This window comes from Oncorhynchus tshawytscha, linkage group LG07 (genome assembly GCF_018296145.1).
Source record: "Oncorhynchus tshawytscha isolate Ot180627B linkage group LG07, Otsh_v2.0, whole genome shotgun sequence".
Taxonomy (NCBI): domain Eukaryota; kingdom Metazoa; phylum Chordata; class Actinopteri; order Salmoniformes; family Salmonidae; genus Oncorhynchus; species Oncorhynchus tshawytscha.
The window spans coordinates 47,525,242-47,542,654 of NC_056435.1; the positions used below are offsets into that span (position 1 = coordinate 47,525,242).

General features: G+C 46.7%; 1 long non-coding RNA gene across 1 annotated transcript; it reads left to right on the top strand.

Annotated features, from left to right (window-relative positions):
* Window positions 1-7,872: 7,872 nt before the first annotated feature.
* Window positions 7,873-12,149, top strand: LOC112254664. The gene is made up of 5 exons (XR_002954179.2): window positions 7,873-7,912; window positions 8,039-8,107; window positions 8,396-8,478; window positions 9,567-9,676; window positions 11,946-12,149. It is a non-coding gene; the product is annotated as an uncharacterized LOC112254664 (long non-coding RNA).
* The last annotated feature ends 5,264 nt before the right edge of the window (window positions 12,150-17,413 follow it).

Sequence of the window (17,413 nt, forward strand, 5' to 3'; positions counted from 1 at the left end):
CTTGGGCAAGGGACACTATTTTGTTCCAGTATAGTTCTAGCAGGGCCATTTTAGCTCCGGGACTTGAGTATTTCACTATGGGTCCTTTCAACTGCTTACTGTAGCACTTGATTGTTCTCTCCGATCCTTCATTGGCCACCCATATGAACCCGTCCCTATCTATGTCCTCCCCTTCTAATTTTACAAATGTCCATAGGGGCAGATCGGGGTTTCTTGGGTCATTAGTCCGGGCTACAGCTGCCATCTTTTTTTAACTTTATCCATGATTCAGTCATTTTGTCTGTTCAAATTATGGGCTCTTTCCCATATTGCTTATGTGACAGCTCTAGTTGGTCATTTCGTCTAGTAATGCCTTTATAGCAATGCTTAGCTACTCTGCTATAGCCCGGTATGTGGTTTCTAATATACCCTAGTTTACCTAGGCATTTCTGCATCTCATTCACTGTTTGTGGCTTCTCCATTCTCTGCACTTTTTCTAGGTATCCTTCACTTGCAGTTATTCCGTCGCTGATTGTGAAACCGAGAAAACTGACTTCCTTCCTGCCTATCTGGCTTTTGTCAGATTCAGTTTTCTGCCTGCAGTATTCAACTTGGTTAAGGCCTCTTTTGTGTCTGGCTATTTTGCATTGCTTCCCTGGCTTATGTACTCCTCCAATTATTTTATGTGTGTTCTGACTCTCTCTATTTGGTCTGGAACAAAAAATGGTTCATATTTATGACTACCCTTACTTATAATTATTTAGCGTCCGATAAGCTGAGGAGATTTTCTTCTCCTTGTAGCATATTTATCCCTAAGTGGTTTATTATTTTCATATCTTTTTTAAAGTCCATCCTGAAATTGTACCCTGAGGTGTCCACTCTTTGCATTATTTACTTCCCTGTAGGCTTAAAATATATCCTAAATATTTAACATATATTTAAAGTCTTCCTGCATGGCTCTCAACATTACACTAGTGTCTCCTAGATTCGTTGGAGTCCCATCTTGTAGCAGGGCCATTGCCATGGGGTACCAGAGCTGTGCATAGAAGGCCACTTTGCCACAATACATACTTACATCCTCTGGCCCCCCTTCTTTTTCTGAAATGACTTTTAACTGTTCGATAGGTAAACAGACTCTTACCCTAGTATCCAGCAAGTTAGAATCTTTCAAGTAATTTGACCTCGGGCTCAAAATAGCCCGAGGTCAAATGGTTGTCTAAATGAATTCGAGATTCAAGAAGTCAGCGCCAAAGTGATGGCGTTTTCTCTTTATATACCTTCTGATCACCGCTCAAGTCCCACTTGTGGTTTCTGCACCTTGTTATTTCAAAGAGCACAGCAGCACTACTGTGCCTCTTAGTTCATAGGCATCCTCTAACTGCAGCAAGACAATACATATATGGTCTTCCGCTTAAGGCGGTGGCTTTTACTCTATTAGCAGTGCTTCAAACAGTTTCTCCCATTCTGCAGCTTCGTCAGATGGTGGAGGCGGTTCTTCCTGGTACCATGTTGTTGAGGTGGATGGTTGACTGGCGCCCTTTCCTGGTGACTGTGCCCACTCTGGTAGCTCATCAGACCTGCTCATGTCTGACTGTACTGGTGGTACGTAGGGTAGTGGCAGCGGGAGGGGGGCAGGAGGGAGATCCATTTTGCGTTTCACTACAAGGTCAATAGAGTACCACAATATGAATCATAATTCCCTGGCGTGACATTTTGATAACCGTGTAAGTCTCTCTAGGACAAGGTGACTAGTCAATATATTCACCTGTATTTACCCCCCAAAATGAAATGCTAGTCATAAAGACCCACAAATGCCATGATGATCTGGACGAGACTGCCGAATCGAGGCAAAGGTAAGAATCTCTGGATTAACTATCTAGCTCCAGCCTGTTTATTAACCTAACCCTTGCATGTCCTACATAGGTACGGATGCCCCCAAGGGACATCCTACTACATCTTCCCCTCTCCCATGAACAAGAACTCAACATGCATAACCACTGAAGGATAACTGAAATGCAATTTGGAAACCAGTATTATTCTCTAACATGCTACTTCCCATCCTGAAACAGTATGAAAGCATTAAATCACACAGTATGAACATTAACTTAGGTACAGTCTCTTTTTGCTGGGTATGTTCCCCAGCAGTATGTTTTCTCTTCAGGTAACATAGTCTTTCAGCCACTCTGGTGGCTTCACATCCCTTTTTGGGTGCGCTTGTGGCTCCGTGAGCATTCTCTCTCCTTCACCCTCTGTTTGTGCATTTTGTGTGGCCTCGGTCTGTGTGGCTGGTAGATCTGGAAGAGCTCTGAGGTGTGTTTTGTTCCTTCGTACCTCTTCTGAGCCTGTGTCCACCACATAGGAGCGTGGGGCATCTGCTTTCCTCAGCACTATTGCTGGTGTCTTTGAGTTTGTAATCCACACACGTTGACCTTCGGTCAGCTCTGGCCTCTCCTTAGCACCGTGTCTCCGATTAAAGTCTCCAGTTTGCGTTTGTTTCAGACGTTTGTCCCTCTCAGCGAAGGCCTTTCTGTTAGGCCATCGGGGTTTAAGCTGAGCCGGCGAGACAGGCAATGGGGAACGCAGCCTCCTGCCCATCAGGAGCTCGGCAGGCGACGGCCCATGATGCAGTGGTGTAACTCTGTAAGCTAACAGAGCCCTGTATGGATCCTTGTTCTTTTTCAGCAGTCCCTTGACTGTTTTCACAGCTCTCTCTGCCTCACCATTACTCTGTGCAAGGTAGGGGCTACTGGTCACATGTATGAAGTCATATTCAGTGGCAAAAGCAGAAAAGGAGCTCGCAGAGAACTGGGTAGCGTTATCTGTAACCAGGACCTCAGCGACCCATTGCCTGGAAACAATTTTACTTTAATCCATTGATAACACCAGCTGATGTGGTTATGGGTGTCTTTGCTATTTCAATGTATCTTGAGTAGTAATCTACCACTAGCAGATAAGTGTCATTTTTACAATAGAACATCTCCGCCCCTACCTTTTGCCATGGCCGTTTTGGCAGCTCCGTTGCCATCATTGGCTCTGGATGACAAGGTTGACATTTTGTACAGACCTCACACTGGGCCATTAGCTTGGCAATCTGAGTACTCAGACCAAGCCACCACACTGACTGTTGAGCCCTCAGTCTGCATTTGGTTATCCCCATGTGTCCATCATGCACTCTGTCTAGCATTTCTGGTTGTAGAGTCTCTGGGATAACTATCCGTAGTCCTTTCATGAGAAGGTCTCCATTACAGTGGAAGTCACTTTGGTGCACCCAATAGGGCTTCAGCAGCTGAGGCAGTTCCTCCTGCCTGGGCCATCCCTATTTGCACTGCTGCACTATCTGTTGGCAGATGTGGTCTCGTTGTTGCTCCTCTGCAATCTGCTGCAGTTTGGTCTGAGATGCAGGTAGACTGTCCCTTATTGTATTAATGGATACCTGTACCTCACCCTCTAGACATTGCTCCTCCTCTGATAATGGACGTTTAATTGGGGCCCTGGAGAGTGCATCTGCTGTGATCAGTGCCTTCCCTGGCACATACACCATCTTGTAGGTGAACCTCAGTAATCTGAGGGGGAAGCACAGAACTCTGGGAGGCAAGTTGTCCAGTGCTTTTGTCCCTAACAGAGCCAACAGTGGTTTGTGGTCAGTCTCTGCTGTAAACTGCAGGTCAATAAGGTATTGGCTGAGCCTTTCACATGCCCATGTGATAGCCAACGCCTCCTTCTCCACTTGAGCATATCTTTGCTCTGTGTCGGATAAGCTTCTGGAGATGTATGCTATTGGACGCCACTCCATGTTGTCCTGCATCTGTGTGAAGACCGCCCCTAGCCCAAAGGATGATGCATCTGCTGATACTTTTGTCTTAGCGTGGGGACAGTACTGGGCCAGCACTCTCTGTGAGGCCAGATCTCCTTTGATTTTGTCAAACGCTACCTGTTGCATGTGACCCCATGACCAGTCATTCTCTTTGGCTAGTAAGTCTCTCAGAGGTTTGGTTGTATCTGAGAACTGTGGGAGGAACTTACCCACATATGTGGCCATGCCTAAGAAGGTCCTGACTTCAGCCACATTCTGGGGTCTGGGCATATCTGTGATGGCGCTGATCTTCTCTGGGTCCGGCTCTATTCCAACTGCACTGATTTTGTGTCCCAAGAACAAGACCTCTGACTGTGCAAAAGTGCATTTTTCATTGAGTGTCAGGCCAGTCTCCTGGAGTCGGGTCAGAACTGCTGTGAGCCTTACATCATGTTCTGCTCTGTCCCTTCCGCACACGAGCACATCGTCCGCGTGGACTATGACCCCACTCAGCCCATTCAACAGCTGGGATATGCGTCTTTGGAAATTCTCAGGACCGGAAGCGATTCCAAATGGCAAAACGTTAAAACAGTACCGGCCAAACGGTGTTATAAACGTTGTGAGCGCCCTACTCTCTGATGACAGCGGTATCTGCCAGAAACCTGAGCGGGCATCCAGCTTTGTGAAGACTTGTGAGCCATCCAACTGAGCCAGTGACTGCTCCACTGATGGTAAGATGTGTCTCTTTCTGCAGAGTGCCTCATTCAATTTAGTCATGTCCACACAGATCCTTATTTCCCCATTGGCTTTTGGGACCACCACCAACCCTGCACACCAGTCTGTGGGACTCTCTATTTTAGACACCGCCCCAATGTCTTCCATCCTCCCCAACTCTTCCTTTACTCTGGCCAATAAAGGGATAGGCACCCGGCGGGGGGTGGTAAGGGCATAGGGGACAGCATCCTCTTTCAGGCGGATTTTGTAGTCACCTTCTATCCTTCCTAGACCAGAAAACACTTTTGGGAATTTCTTTTTGAAAACCTCACCTGGGTCCTCCAGTTCGCTCACTCTCTCAATGAGTTGCAATGTTTCAATTGCTGGCAGCCCCAGCAACGGTCTGGCTAGAGAGTCAATGACGAAGACAGGCTGGATGGCACTTTTGTCTTTACTCTCTCTCTTTTGTTTGTAGAGAGCAAAGGGCCATCTCTGCTATAGCTATACAGCCTAGTTGGGATAGCTGTCACTGCTGCCCCAGTGTCTAGTTTAAATGACACAACCTCCCATTTGAGTTTAATGTCTGAATGCCAGCCAGTATTGTTTCCCTTTACTTCTCCCAGCAAGATGCTGTCCTGCTGTACCTCCTCTGAAACCTCATGCATTTGCTTTAATCGACAGACAGCTGAAAAGTGTCCTCTCCTGTGACATTTCCTGCATTTAGCATCCTTTGCTGGGCAATCTTTCCATCTGTGGAAAGGGGATTTCCCACATTTGCACAAACATTTGAACTAGCTACTGGTGCTGTCTGTGATTGTTTTCTCCACTCTCCACGTCTGTCTCTGATCTGTGTTCCCGTTTTTTAGCTCTGTATGAAAATGCATTTATTTCCTCACTCTCTTCGTTCTGCAAGGAGCTGCTGTCGCGCAGTATCGTCTGCTGTCTTTTTACTGTCTCACTCTGCCTAACCTGGTTTACAGTTTTGGACTAGGTAAGCGGGTAATCCAACTGTAATTTTTCAGAAAGTGATATATTCCTTATTCCGACTACAATCCGATCTCGGATCAGCTCTTCCCTGAGCGCGCCAAACTGACAATGTTCTGCTAGCTTGTGAACAGCTGTGATAAAACTGTTGGTGGTTTCACCCTGCTCCTGTTTGCGCATATTAAACCTAGCTCTCTCAAATATAATGTTGTGTCTCCCTACAAAATGGTTTTCAAAACAGTCTTTAACGGCACTGTAGTTAAGTTTCTCTTCCTCGGTCAACGTTGGCTTCATCACCCATAGAGTAGATCAGTGTATTAACTTGAAATGCCTCATGATGCTACCCTGTACCTTTCAAAGCGCCTGATCCATTTCGGCCAGTTTTGAATGTCCATACAAACAAAATTCTCGGGGGACTAATGTGAAATCCGTCAGCACTAGCCACTGACCTGTCCTTGTTTGCGCCAGAGCCTGTTGAACTTGGAGTCGCAAACCCTGAAATCCCGCCAGCTTCTTCCTCTTGCAACATGTTGCTTAGCAGTAACTTAGTTCCTGCTAGTTAGCTAACACAATAATGATGTGCGCTGTTTTATCTCCAACACTGTGCCCTCTCTGCTTTGAAACAGCCTGAATGTATGATTTACTTGGTACCTCCTTCACGTTTATGTCAATTTTAAAACCACTTCTGACACCATGTAGTATGATCTAAAATAAAGACACACGACCAAGAGGTTCTAGCTCCAGCCTGTTTATTAACCTAACCCTTGCATGTCCTACATAGGTACGGATGCCCCCAAGGGACATCCTACTACAAGTTACATGTAGTATGAATACATCTGCAACATTTATTTAAATGTACAATTCTCTGAAGTGTCTTGGCAAGTTTTAAATTGACACAATACCTGTTAGCAAAGGTGTCAGTTAGAGATAACGTGCAGGTATTTGTAATCTTGCGTGATGTCTACTTTGATGCTAATTAGCATTTTCAAATCTGAGAGTAAATAGAGAATATATTGATAAAAGTCACATTATCCAAGAGTAAGTAAGATGGTGCTGACAGATGTGGCAGCTCTGCTTCTAGCTCCTAAGCAACTTTACAGTATTTAGTTTTTTTGTGTGTTATTTCTTGCATCATTAGCCCATCATTTATTTTGTGCTATTACATACAGCCGGAAATAACTTTTGGATATCAGAGCGGCAGTAACAGCGTTATGAATAGGAATACGACTTTCCAGAATTGGATCCTTTGTTCGTACCCCCCAGGGCAATTGAACTGATTCCAGAGGCAGATCCAAAACACCGCCGGCGGAGAATAGGTATTCAGAGTGGACTTCCGACTCAGAAGGCGCACACACCATCCACCGCTTCTGAGTATATTACTCGCTAATGTTCAGTCTCTGGATAATAAAGTAGACGAGCTCAGGGCGAGGATCTCCTTCTAGAGACACATAAGGAATTGTAACATACTCTGTTTCAAGGAAATATGTGTCACGGTTTTCCTCCTCTTCATCTGAAGAGGAGAGGCGAGAAGGATTGGAGGACCAATATGCGGCGTGGTAAGTGTCCATGGTTCTTTTAATAAGTAAATCTCAACATGAATACAACTACAAAACAAGAAACGTGAAAACCCAAAACAGTCCCGTGTGGCACAAACACTGACACAGGAAACAATCACCCACGAAACACTCAAAGAATATGGCTGCCTAAATATGGTTCCCAATCAGAGACAACGATAAACACCTGCCTCTGATTGAGAACCACTCTAGGCAACCATAGACTTACCTAGACAACTAAACTGAACACAACCCCATTAATCTAATAAAAACCCTAGACAAGACGAAACACAATAAATCACCCATGTCACACCCTGGCCTAACCAAAATAATAAAGAAAACAAAGATAACTAAGGCCAGGGCGTGACAGTACCCCCCCAAAGGTGCGGACTCCCGGCCGCACACCTAAACCTATAGGGGAGGGTCTGGGTGGGCGTCTGTCCACGGTGGCGGCTCTGGCGCGGGACGTGGACCCCTCTCCACCATCGTCTTAGTCCAAAAAATCTCAAATTGGACTCATCAGATAAAAGGACAGATTTCCACCGGTCTAATGTCCATTGCTCGTGTTTCTTGGCCCAAACAAGACTCTTCTTCTTATTGGTGTCCTTTAGTAGTGGTTTCTTTGCAGCAATTTGACCATGAAGGCCCTGATTCACGCAGTCTCCTCTGAACAATTGATGTTGAGATGTGTCTGTTACTTGAACTCTGTGAAGTATTTATTTGGGCTGCAATATCCTCTGCAGCAGAGGTAACTCTGGGTCTTCCTTTCCTGTGGCGGTCCTCATGAGAGCCAGTTTCATCATAGCGTTTGATGGTTTTTACGACTGCACTTGAAGAAACTTTCAAAGTTCTTGAAATGTTCCGGATTGACTGACCTTCATGTCTTAAAGTAAGGATGGCTTGTTTCTCTTTGCTTATTTGAGCTGTTCTTGATGTAATATGGACATAATATGTACATCTCTACAAATGTATTTTGTAGTCATTTAGCACTTCTTTCTATTTCTCTATGAACTAGTTCTGCAGGAAGATGTTGTGGGAGTCGCCTTAATTGCTGAGAGAGAGAAAGAGAGAGAGAGAAGGCCTGGTATGTGTAAACTGTTGGTGATCCGTAGACAATATTGGGGTGCATATTCAGTTGAAGTGGGGGCCTGGGAGAGGAGAGTGTGTCAGAAGTGGAGACTAAGCATAAACACTGCTCGCTTAGGAATGTAAGACTTTCCCCTCTTGTACTGAAGTAGTGTTTGTGTGTAGAAGCATGCACGTTTGCGTGGTGCACACTCGGACTGACCACCAAGACATCAGTTCCTGCCGAGTTGTGCTCCAGTCTACCTGTGTCATATAGCAGCTGATGTTGTGACCTCCTGGTTGTCAGGTGGCTGCTGCCCCCTGGTGGTTGCCAGTCAGAGGGGCAGACTGGAGGCACCCCGAGGGTCTCGACTCCAGCATCACTAACAGGTAGGAGTTATGTCTCTACACTGGATCATCCTAATGAGATCCCCTGTCACTACTCTGTGTCACATTCAGGCTGATAAACATTATTCTTATGGCTCAGTTGGTTTGAGTTGTATTCATTCCTGCTTGGGCCAAATGTTCTGAACATATGTTGCTACAGTGCCTTCAGAAAGTATTCATACCCCTTGACTTATTCTACATGTTGATGTGCTACAGCCTGAAATGTGTTTTTATTAAATTGTCATTTTTTTTCTCACTAATCTACACACATTACCCCTTAATGACAAAGGGAACATGTTAAAATAAATTAGGCAAATGTATTACATTTAATACAGAAATATCAAACTTACATCAGTATTCACACCCCTGAGACAATACATGTTAGAATTACCTTTGGCAGCGATTTCAGGTGTGAGTCTTTCTGGGTAAGCCTCTAAGAGCTTTCCACACCTGGATTGTACAATATTTGCTGATTTTTTTTATATATATTTTTTTTTAATGTGTCAACTCTGTCAAGTTGATTGTTGAAATTGCTAGACATCCATTTTCAAGACTTGCAATAGATTTTCAATACCATCTTGGTAAGCAAATCCAGTGTATATTTGGCCTTGTGTTTTAGGTTATTGTCCTGCTGAAAGGTGAATTAATCTCCAAGTGTCTGTTGGAAAGCAGACTGAACCAGGTTTTCCTCTAGGATTTTGCCTGTCTAGCACTATTCCATTTATTTTTATCCTAAAAAAAAACTCCCTAGTCTTTGCCGATGACAAACATACCCATAACATGAAAATATGAACAGTGGTACTCAGTGATGTGATTTGTTGGATTTGCCCCAAAAACACTTTGTATTCAGTACATAACTCATTTCTTGGCACATTTTTTGCAGTTTTACTTTAGTGCCTTTTTCCAAACAGGATGCATGTTTTGGAATATTTGTCATTCCATTGGCCTCATTGGCCTCATGGTGAAATTCAGGCTGTAACACAACTACATGTTGAAAAAGTCAAGGCGTGTGAACACTTTCTGAAGGCTCTGTATATTGCTAAAGGACCGTATGTTGTTATTATTAACCATAAACCTGGTTGTGTGTTCAGGCTGGACCATCCTGTGCTGCATGTGTCATGGGGGGATGGTCTGACCTACTGCTCCTGGACCCACAAGAGACTGAGTGGGAGTACGCCTGCAGATGTGGCCTACAACACAGGTAGTGTAGTGTTGTGGTGTGTGTATGTTTAAGGGAACCACTCATATTAATATGTCATTTAAGGGGAACTACTGGTTCAACAAAGACCTTATCTATTGTTCGGGAATATGCCACTACTGATATTATATTTTATATATTTAAATATATATATATATATATATATTTAACCTTTATTTAACTAGGCAAGTCAGTTCAGAACAAATTCTTATTTACAATGACAGCCTACCGGGGAACAGTGGGTTAACTGCCTTGTTCAGGGGCAGAAGGACAGATTTTTACCTTGTCAGCTATGGGATTGTGTTACTGGCCCAACGCTTTAACCACTAGGCTACCTGCCACCCCATATATGTGTACAAAGCATTAGGATCACCTTCCTAGTATTGAGTTGCACCCACCTTTGCAATCAGAACATCCTCAATTCATCGAGGCATGGACTCTACAAGGTGTCGACTCCACATGTTGACTCCAATGCTTCCCACAGTTGTGTCCTTTGGGTGGTGGACCATTCATGATACACACAGGAAACTTTTGCATGAAAAACCCAGTAGCTTTTCTTCACACCATGTTTGTGTTGTTGTTGTTGTGTTGTCTTATGTCTCTCTTTATGGAGTGTTGTGGTGTCTCTCTTGTCGTGATGTGTGTTTTGTCCTACTTGTTTTTTACATTTATTTTTATCCCAGCCCCCGTCCCCACAGGAGGCCTTTTGCCTCTTGTTATGCCATCATTGTAAATAAGAATTTGTTATTAATTGACTTGCCTAGTTAAATAAAAAGTTGCTAGACTATCTTCCACAGTATACTGAGCTGTTAGCCCCGCCTCCTCGGAGAAGCAACTGGTGACACAACCAGTCTGCCCATGAGCTCTGGTTGCCTTGGTGATGTGATGGACAGCATGCAAAACGAGTCCTGAGCACAGAGCTGGAATTGTTTCATCTGAAGGAGTCTTGTGAAGAAGGAAAGGAATTCATTTAAATAGCCTTTATGAATCTAAAACACACGTCGGCCTTGTTTGAAATCTTACTTACTTTCAATACTTATACTTGAGTAATAAAGCAATTATACGAGAGGGCGTGGTTTACGTTTATTCATTTTTTTCAGGGCTGTGCTGCAGTCGTAGGTACGAGGCATATCTGATCTATCCAGTTGTTGGATCAGTGAGTAGTACTTCCAGGGAGCATGGAACTAAGGGTGCATTTAGAAAAACATTTTAAACAGGGCCTTAGATTCAATCGCTGTAATTTACATGCAAATGCCTGCTTTCTTTTTCTCTCTCTACCACTCCAGTCCAACTGTTACAGGTACAGGTGTGCAGCACATAGTCAGAACACCCCTGACATTTCTGCCTCTAACCTAGGGTTCCACTGTGTCTCCCGGGAGCCACCTAGCTAGAAATCGTAACATACGTTTTTACAAATTCGTAACGTATGTTTTTCAAATTTGTAACAGAATTCGGGGCTGTAGTGGAGCGGGCCAAGAGTTTCTAGTTTCTTGGTATTCACATCACCAACAACCTATCATGGTCCAAACACACCAAGACAGTTGGGAAGAGGGCACGACAACACATTTTCCAGGTTAAAGAAGGATTATTAAGCTTTGAGACAATTGAGACATGGATTGTGTATATGTGCCATTCAGAATGATTTGGCAAGACAAAAGATTGATGTGAACTCAAATAGGGTATGGCAGTAGGTGCCATGGGCACTGGTTTGTGTGTAACGGGATTCCTCCTGGGAAGGAGAGGCGGACCAAAATGCAGCGTGGTTATAATTCATGGTTCTTTAATAATGAAACTATACATGAATAAACTACAAAACAAGAAACATGAAAACCCGAAACAGTCCCGTGTGGTACAAACACTGACACAGGAGACAACCACCCACAAAACCCAACACAAAACAGGCTACCTAAATATGGTTCCCAATCAGAGACAATGACTAACACCTGCCTCTGATTGAGAACCATTTCAGGCCCAAACACAGAAACAGACAAACAAGACATCCAACATAGAATGCCCACTCAGATCACACCCTGACCAAACAAAACATAGAAACATACAAAGCAAACTATGGTCAAGGTGTGACATTGTGTCAAGAATTGCAACTTTGCTGGGTTTTTCCCACTCAACAGTTTCCTGTGTGTATCAAGAATGGTCCAATACCCAAACAAACGGCATCCAGCCAACTTGACACAACTGTGGGGAGAATTGAAGTGAACCCCTTTTTGGTGTAGATTATGAAAGTATCTATTTCATAGCTCTCTGTTTCCTGCAGGTGATGTCATTTCCTGCTAATGGCTATGGCCTGTACAACATGGTGGGGAAGGCATGGGAGTGGACATCTGACTGGTGGACTGTTCACCACACTAAGGACGATAATACACAAACACATTTATTTTATGTGGCACTTATATCTGTGAGGATTTCCTCTTCTTCATGTTCTGATATTTTCTCCCCTCTCTTTTGCAGACAGGACCACCATCAGTGTAACGGTTTTCTAGTGGTGATGAAGGAGAGTCGGACCAAACTGCAGCGTGTCGATTGCGATCCATATTTATTAAACAAAAACGTAAACACGACAAAACACTAAACACTACAAAACAATAAACGTAATGAAAACCGAAAACAGCCTATCTAGTGCAAACTAACAGAGAGTACAAGTAAGACACTAAGGACAATCACCCACGACAAACTCAAAGAATATGGCTGCCTAAATATGGTTCCCAATCAGAGACAACGATAAGCACCTGCCTCTGATTGAGAACCACTCCAGACAGCCATAGACCTTGCTAGACAACCCACTAAGCTACAATCCCAATACCACCACCAAAACCCCAAGACAAACACACCACAATTACAAAAACCCCATGCCACACCCTGGCCTGACCAAATACATAAAGATAAACACAAAATACTTTGACCAGGGCGTGACAGAACCCCCCAAGGTGCGGACTCCCGAACGCACCTCAAAACAATAGGGAGGGTCCGGGTGGGCGTCTGTCCATGGTGGCGGCTCCGGCGCGGGACGTGGACCCCACTCCTTTAATGTCTTAGTCCCCTCTCCCTTCGTCCCTGGATAGTCCACCCTCGCCGCCGACCATGGCCTAGTAGTCCTCACCCAGAACCCCACTGGACTGAGGAACAGATCGGGACTGAAGGACAGCTCGGGACCGAGGCAGCTCGGGACTGAGGGGAAGCTCGGGAGTGAGAGAAAGCTCAGGAGTGAGAGAAAGCTCAGGAGTGAGAGAAAGCTCAGGAGTGAGAGAAAGCTCAGGAGTGAGAGGAAGCTCAGGAGTGAGAGGAAGCTCAGGAGTGAGAGGAAGCTCAGGAGTGAGAGGAAGCTCAGGAGTGAGAGGAAGCTCAGGCAGGTAGATAGATCTACCAGCTCCTGGCTGGCTGGTGGTTTCAGCAGATCCTGGCTGACTGGCAGATCCTGGCTGACTGGCAGATCTGGAAGAGTCTGGTTGACTGGCAGATCTGGAAGAGTCTGGTTGACTGGCAGATCTGGAAGAGTCTGGTTGACTGGCAGATCTGGAAGAGTCTGGTTGACTGGCAGATCTGGAAGAGTCTGGCTGACTGGCAGATCTGGAAGAGTCTGGCAGACTGGCGATGCTGGGCAGACCGGCGGCGCCGGGCAGACTGGCGGCGCCGGGCAGACTGGCGGCGCCGGGCAGACTGGCGACGCCGGGCAGACTGGCGACGCTGGGCAGACTGGCGGTGCTGGGCAGACTGACGACGCTGGGCAGACTGACGACGCTGGGCAGACTGGCGGTGCTGGGCAGACTGGCGATGCTGGGCAGACTGGCGATGCTGGGCAGACTGGCGATGCTGGGCAGACTGGCGATGCTGGGCAGACTGATGGCGCTGGGCAGACTGGCGATGCTGGGCAGACGGGGGGCACTGGCGGCGCTGGGCAGACTGGCGGCACTAGCTGCTCCATATAGGCTGACAGCTCTGGCGGCTTCTTACAGACTGACCGCTCTGGCGGCTCCGTGCTGACTGGCAGCTCCTTGCAGACTGGCAGCTCCTTGCAGACTGGCAGCTCCTTACAGACTGACAGCTCCGTGCAGACTGACAGCTCCGTGCAGACTGACAGCTCCGTGCAGACTGGCTGCTCCATGCAGACTGGCTGCTCCATGCAGACTGACAGCTCTGGCTGCTTCATGCAGACTGGCAGCTCGGGCTGCTTCATGTAGACTGACAGCTCTGGCTGCTCCATGCGGACTGACAGCTCTGGCTGCTCCATGCGGACTGACAGCTCTGGCTGCTCCATGCGGACTGACAGCTCTGGCTGCTCCATGCAGACTGACAGCTCTGGCTGCTTCATGCAGCCTGGCAGCTCTGGCTGCTCTATGTAGACTGGCTGCTTCATGCAGACTGGCAGCTCGGGCTGCTTCATGTAGACTGACAGCTCTGGCTGCTCCATGCGGACTGACAGCTCGGGCTGCTCCATGCAGACTGACAGCTCTGGCTGCTCCATGCGGACTGACAGCTCTGGCTGCTCCATGCGGACTGACAGCTCTGGCTGCTCCATGTAGACTGGCTGCTTCATGCAGACTGGCAGCTCGGGCTGCTTCATGTAGACTGACAGCTCTGGCTGCTCCATGCAGACTGACAGCTCTGACTGCTCCATGCAGACTGACAGCTCTGACTGCTCCATGCAGACTGACAGCTCTGACTGCTCCATGCAGACTGACAGCTCTGGCTGCTTCATGCAGACTGGCAGCTCTGGCTGCGCTGAACAGGCGGGAGACTCCTGCAGCGCTGTGTCGGAGGAAGGCTCTGGCTGCGCTAAACAGGCGGAAGACTCCGGCAGCGCTGTAGAGGAGGAAGGCTCTGGCTGCGCTGAACAGGCGGGAGGCTCCGGCAGCGCTGTAGAGGAGGAAGGCTCTGGCTGCGTTAAACAGGCGGGAGACTCCAGCAGCGCAGGAGAGGAGAAAAGCGCTGGCTGCGCTGAACAGGCGAGGCACACTGAAGGCCTGGTGCGTGGTGCTGGAACTGGTGGTACTGGATCGAGGACACGCACAGGAAGCCTGGTGCGGGGAGCTGCTACCGGAGGGCTGGGGTGTGGAGGTGGTACTGGATAGACCGGACCGTGCAGGCGCACTGGAGCTCTTGAGCACCGAGCCTGCCCAACCTTACCTGGTTGAATGCTCTCGGTTGCCCTGCCAGTGTGGCGAGGTGGAATAGCCCGCACTGGGCTATGCAGGCGAACCGGAGACACCGAGCGCAAGGCTGGTGCCATGTAAGCCGGCCCAAGGAGACGCACTGGGGACCAGATGCGTAGAGCCGGCTTCATGGCATTTGGCTCGACGCTCAATCTAGCCCGGCCGATACGCGGAGCTGGAATATACCGAACCGGGCTGTGCACCCGCACTGGAGACACCGTGCGCTCACCAGCATAACACGGTGCCTGCCCGGTCTCTCCAGCCCCCCGGTAAACACAGGGAGTTTGCGCAGGTCTCCTACCTGGCATAGCCATACTCCCTGTAAGCCCCCCCCCAAGAAATTTTTGGGGCTGACTCCCGGGCTTTCTTGCCAACCGTGTTCCCTCGTATCGCCGGCTCCTCTCTCCGGCTGCCTCTGCTCTCCTAAGTGCCTCCACCTGTTCCCATGGAAGGCGATCCCTTCCCGCCAATATATCGTCCCATGTCCAATCCTCATTGCGCCGCTGTTGCTGCCTTTGTTGCCTCTCCTCTTTCTGCTGCTCCTGCCTGTTGACACGCCGCTTGGTCCGTTGGTGGTGGGTGATTCTGTAACGGTTTTCTAGTGGTGATGAAGGAGAGTCGGACCAAACTGCAGCGTGTCGATTGCGATCCATATTTATTAAACAAAAAAACGTAAACACGACAAAACACTAAACACTACAAAACAATAAACGTAATGAAAACCGAAAACAGCCTATCTAGTAACTAACAGAGAGTACAAGTAAGACACTAAGGACAATCACCCACGACAAACTCAAAGAATATGGCTGCCTAAATATGGTTCCCAATCAGAGACAACGATAAGCACCTGCCTCTGATTGAGAACCACTCCAGACAGCCATAGACCTTGCTAGACAACCCACTAAGCTACAATCCCAATACCACCACCAAAACCCCAAGACAAACACACCACAATTACAAAAACCCCATGCCACACCCTGGCCTGACCAAATACATAAAGATAAACACAAAATACTTTGACCAGGGCGTGACAATCAGGCAGAGACCAAGTGAAGAAAGGAGGCTCCTACATGTCTCATAAGGTAACCAAGACAACCATTAACTAAAGGGTTATAACTATACCACGGCCAATAATGATACAGATGTGTAGTGTCAGAATAGCAGTGAACACCAAAGAAAGGCAGTGCTTTAGCTTAGTGCAGTGCAGACCAGTACAGTAGACCTTTCTGTATGGAGGGGCCTGTTGTCTCTGTGTGGGTGGTTCAGAGACCGGCTAGGCTCTGGTGTGTATTTGACTTCTATGCCCATGTAGACTAGCCTGACTCAGCTACCAAAGCTAGAGGGAGAGTCTTTCATCTTGACTAACACAATGTATTGTTGTAATTGGTAATGCAAGGGAGCTGCAAAAACACTCAAACTGGACAGTTTTATCTCCATATGTACATTCAAAGACTCAATCATGGACACTCTTACTGAAACTTGTGGCTGCTTCGTGTGATGTTTTGTTGTCTCTACTTCTTTGCTCATCATGCTGTTGTCTGTGCCTAACAATGTTTGTCCTGTGTTGTGCTGCTGCCATGCTGTGTTGCTACCATGTTTGTGTTGTTGTTGTGTTCTCTTATGTCTCTCTTTATGGAGTGTTGTGGTGTCTCTCTTGTCGTGATGTGTGTTTTGTCCTACTTGTTTTTTACATTTATTTTTATCCCAGCCCCCGTCCCCACAGGAGGCCTTTTGCCTCTTGTTATGCCATCATTGTAAATAAGAATTTGTTATTAATTGACTTGCCTAGTTAAATAAAAAGTTGCTAGACTATCTTCCACAGAATACTGAGCTGTTAGCCCCGCCTCCTCTGAGAAGCAACTGGTGACACAACCAGTCTGCCCACAAGCTCTGGTTGCCTTGGTGATGCGATGGACAGCATGCAAAACGAGTCCTGAGCACAGAGCTGGAATTGTTTCATCTGAAGGAGTATTGTGAAGAAGGAAAGGAATTCATTTAAATAGCCTTTATGAATCTAAAACACACTTCGGCCTTGTTTGAAATCTTACTTACTTTCAATACTTATACTTGAGTAATAAAGCAATTATACGAGAGGGCGTGGTTTACGTTTATTCATTTTTTTCAGGGCTGTGCTGCAGTCGTAGGTACGAGGCATATCTGATCTATCCAGTTGTTGGATCAGTGAGTAGTACTTCCAGGGAGCATGGAACTAAGGGTGCATTTAGAAAAACATTTTAAACAGGGCCTTTGATTCAATCGCTGTAATTTACATGCAAATGTCTGCTTTCTTTTTCTCTCTCTACCACTCCAGTCCTACTGTTACAGGTACAAGTGTGCAGCACATAGTCAGAACACCCCTGACATTTCTGCCTCTAACCTAGGGTTCCACTGTGTCTCACGGGAGCCACCTAGCTAGAAATCGTAACATATGTTTGCAAATTCGTAACATATTGTATGTTTTTCAAATTTGTAACAGAATTCGGGGCTGTAGTGGAGCGGGCCAAGAGTTTCAAGTTTCTTGGTATTCACATCACCAACAAACTATCATGGTCCAAACACACCAAGACAGTCGTGA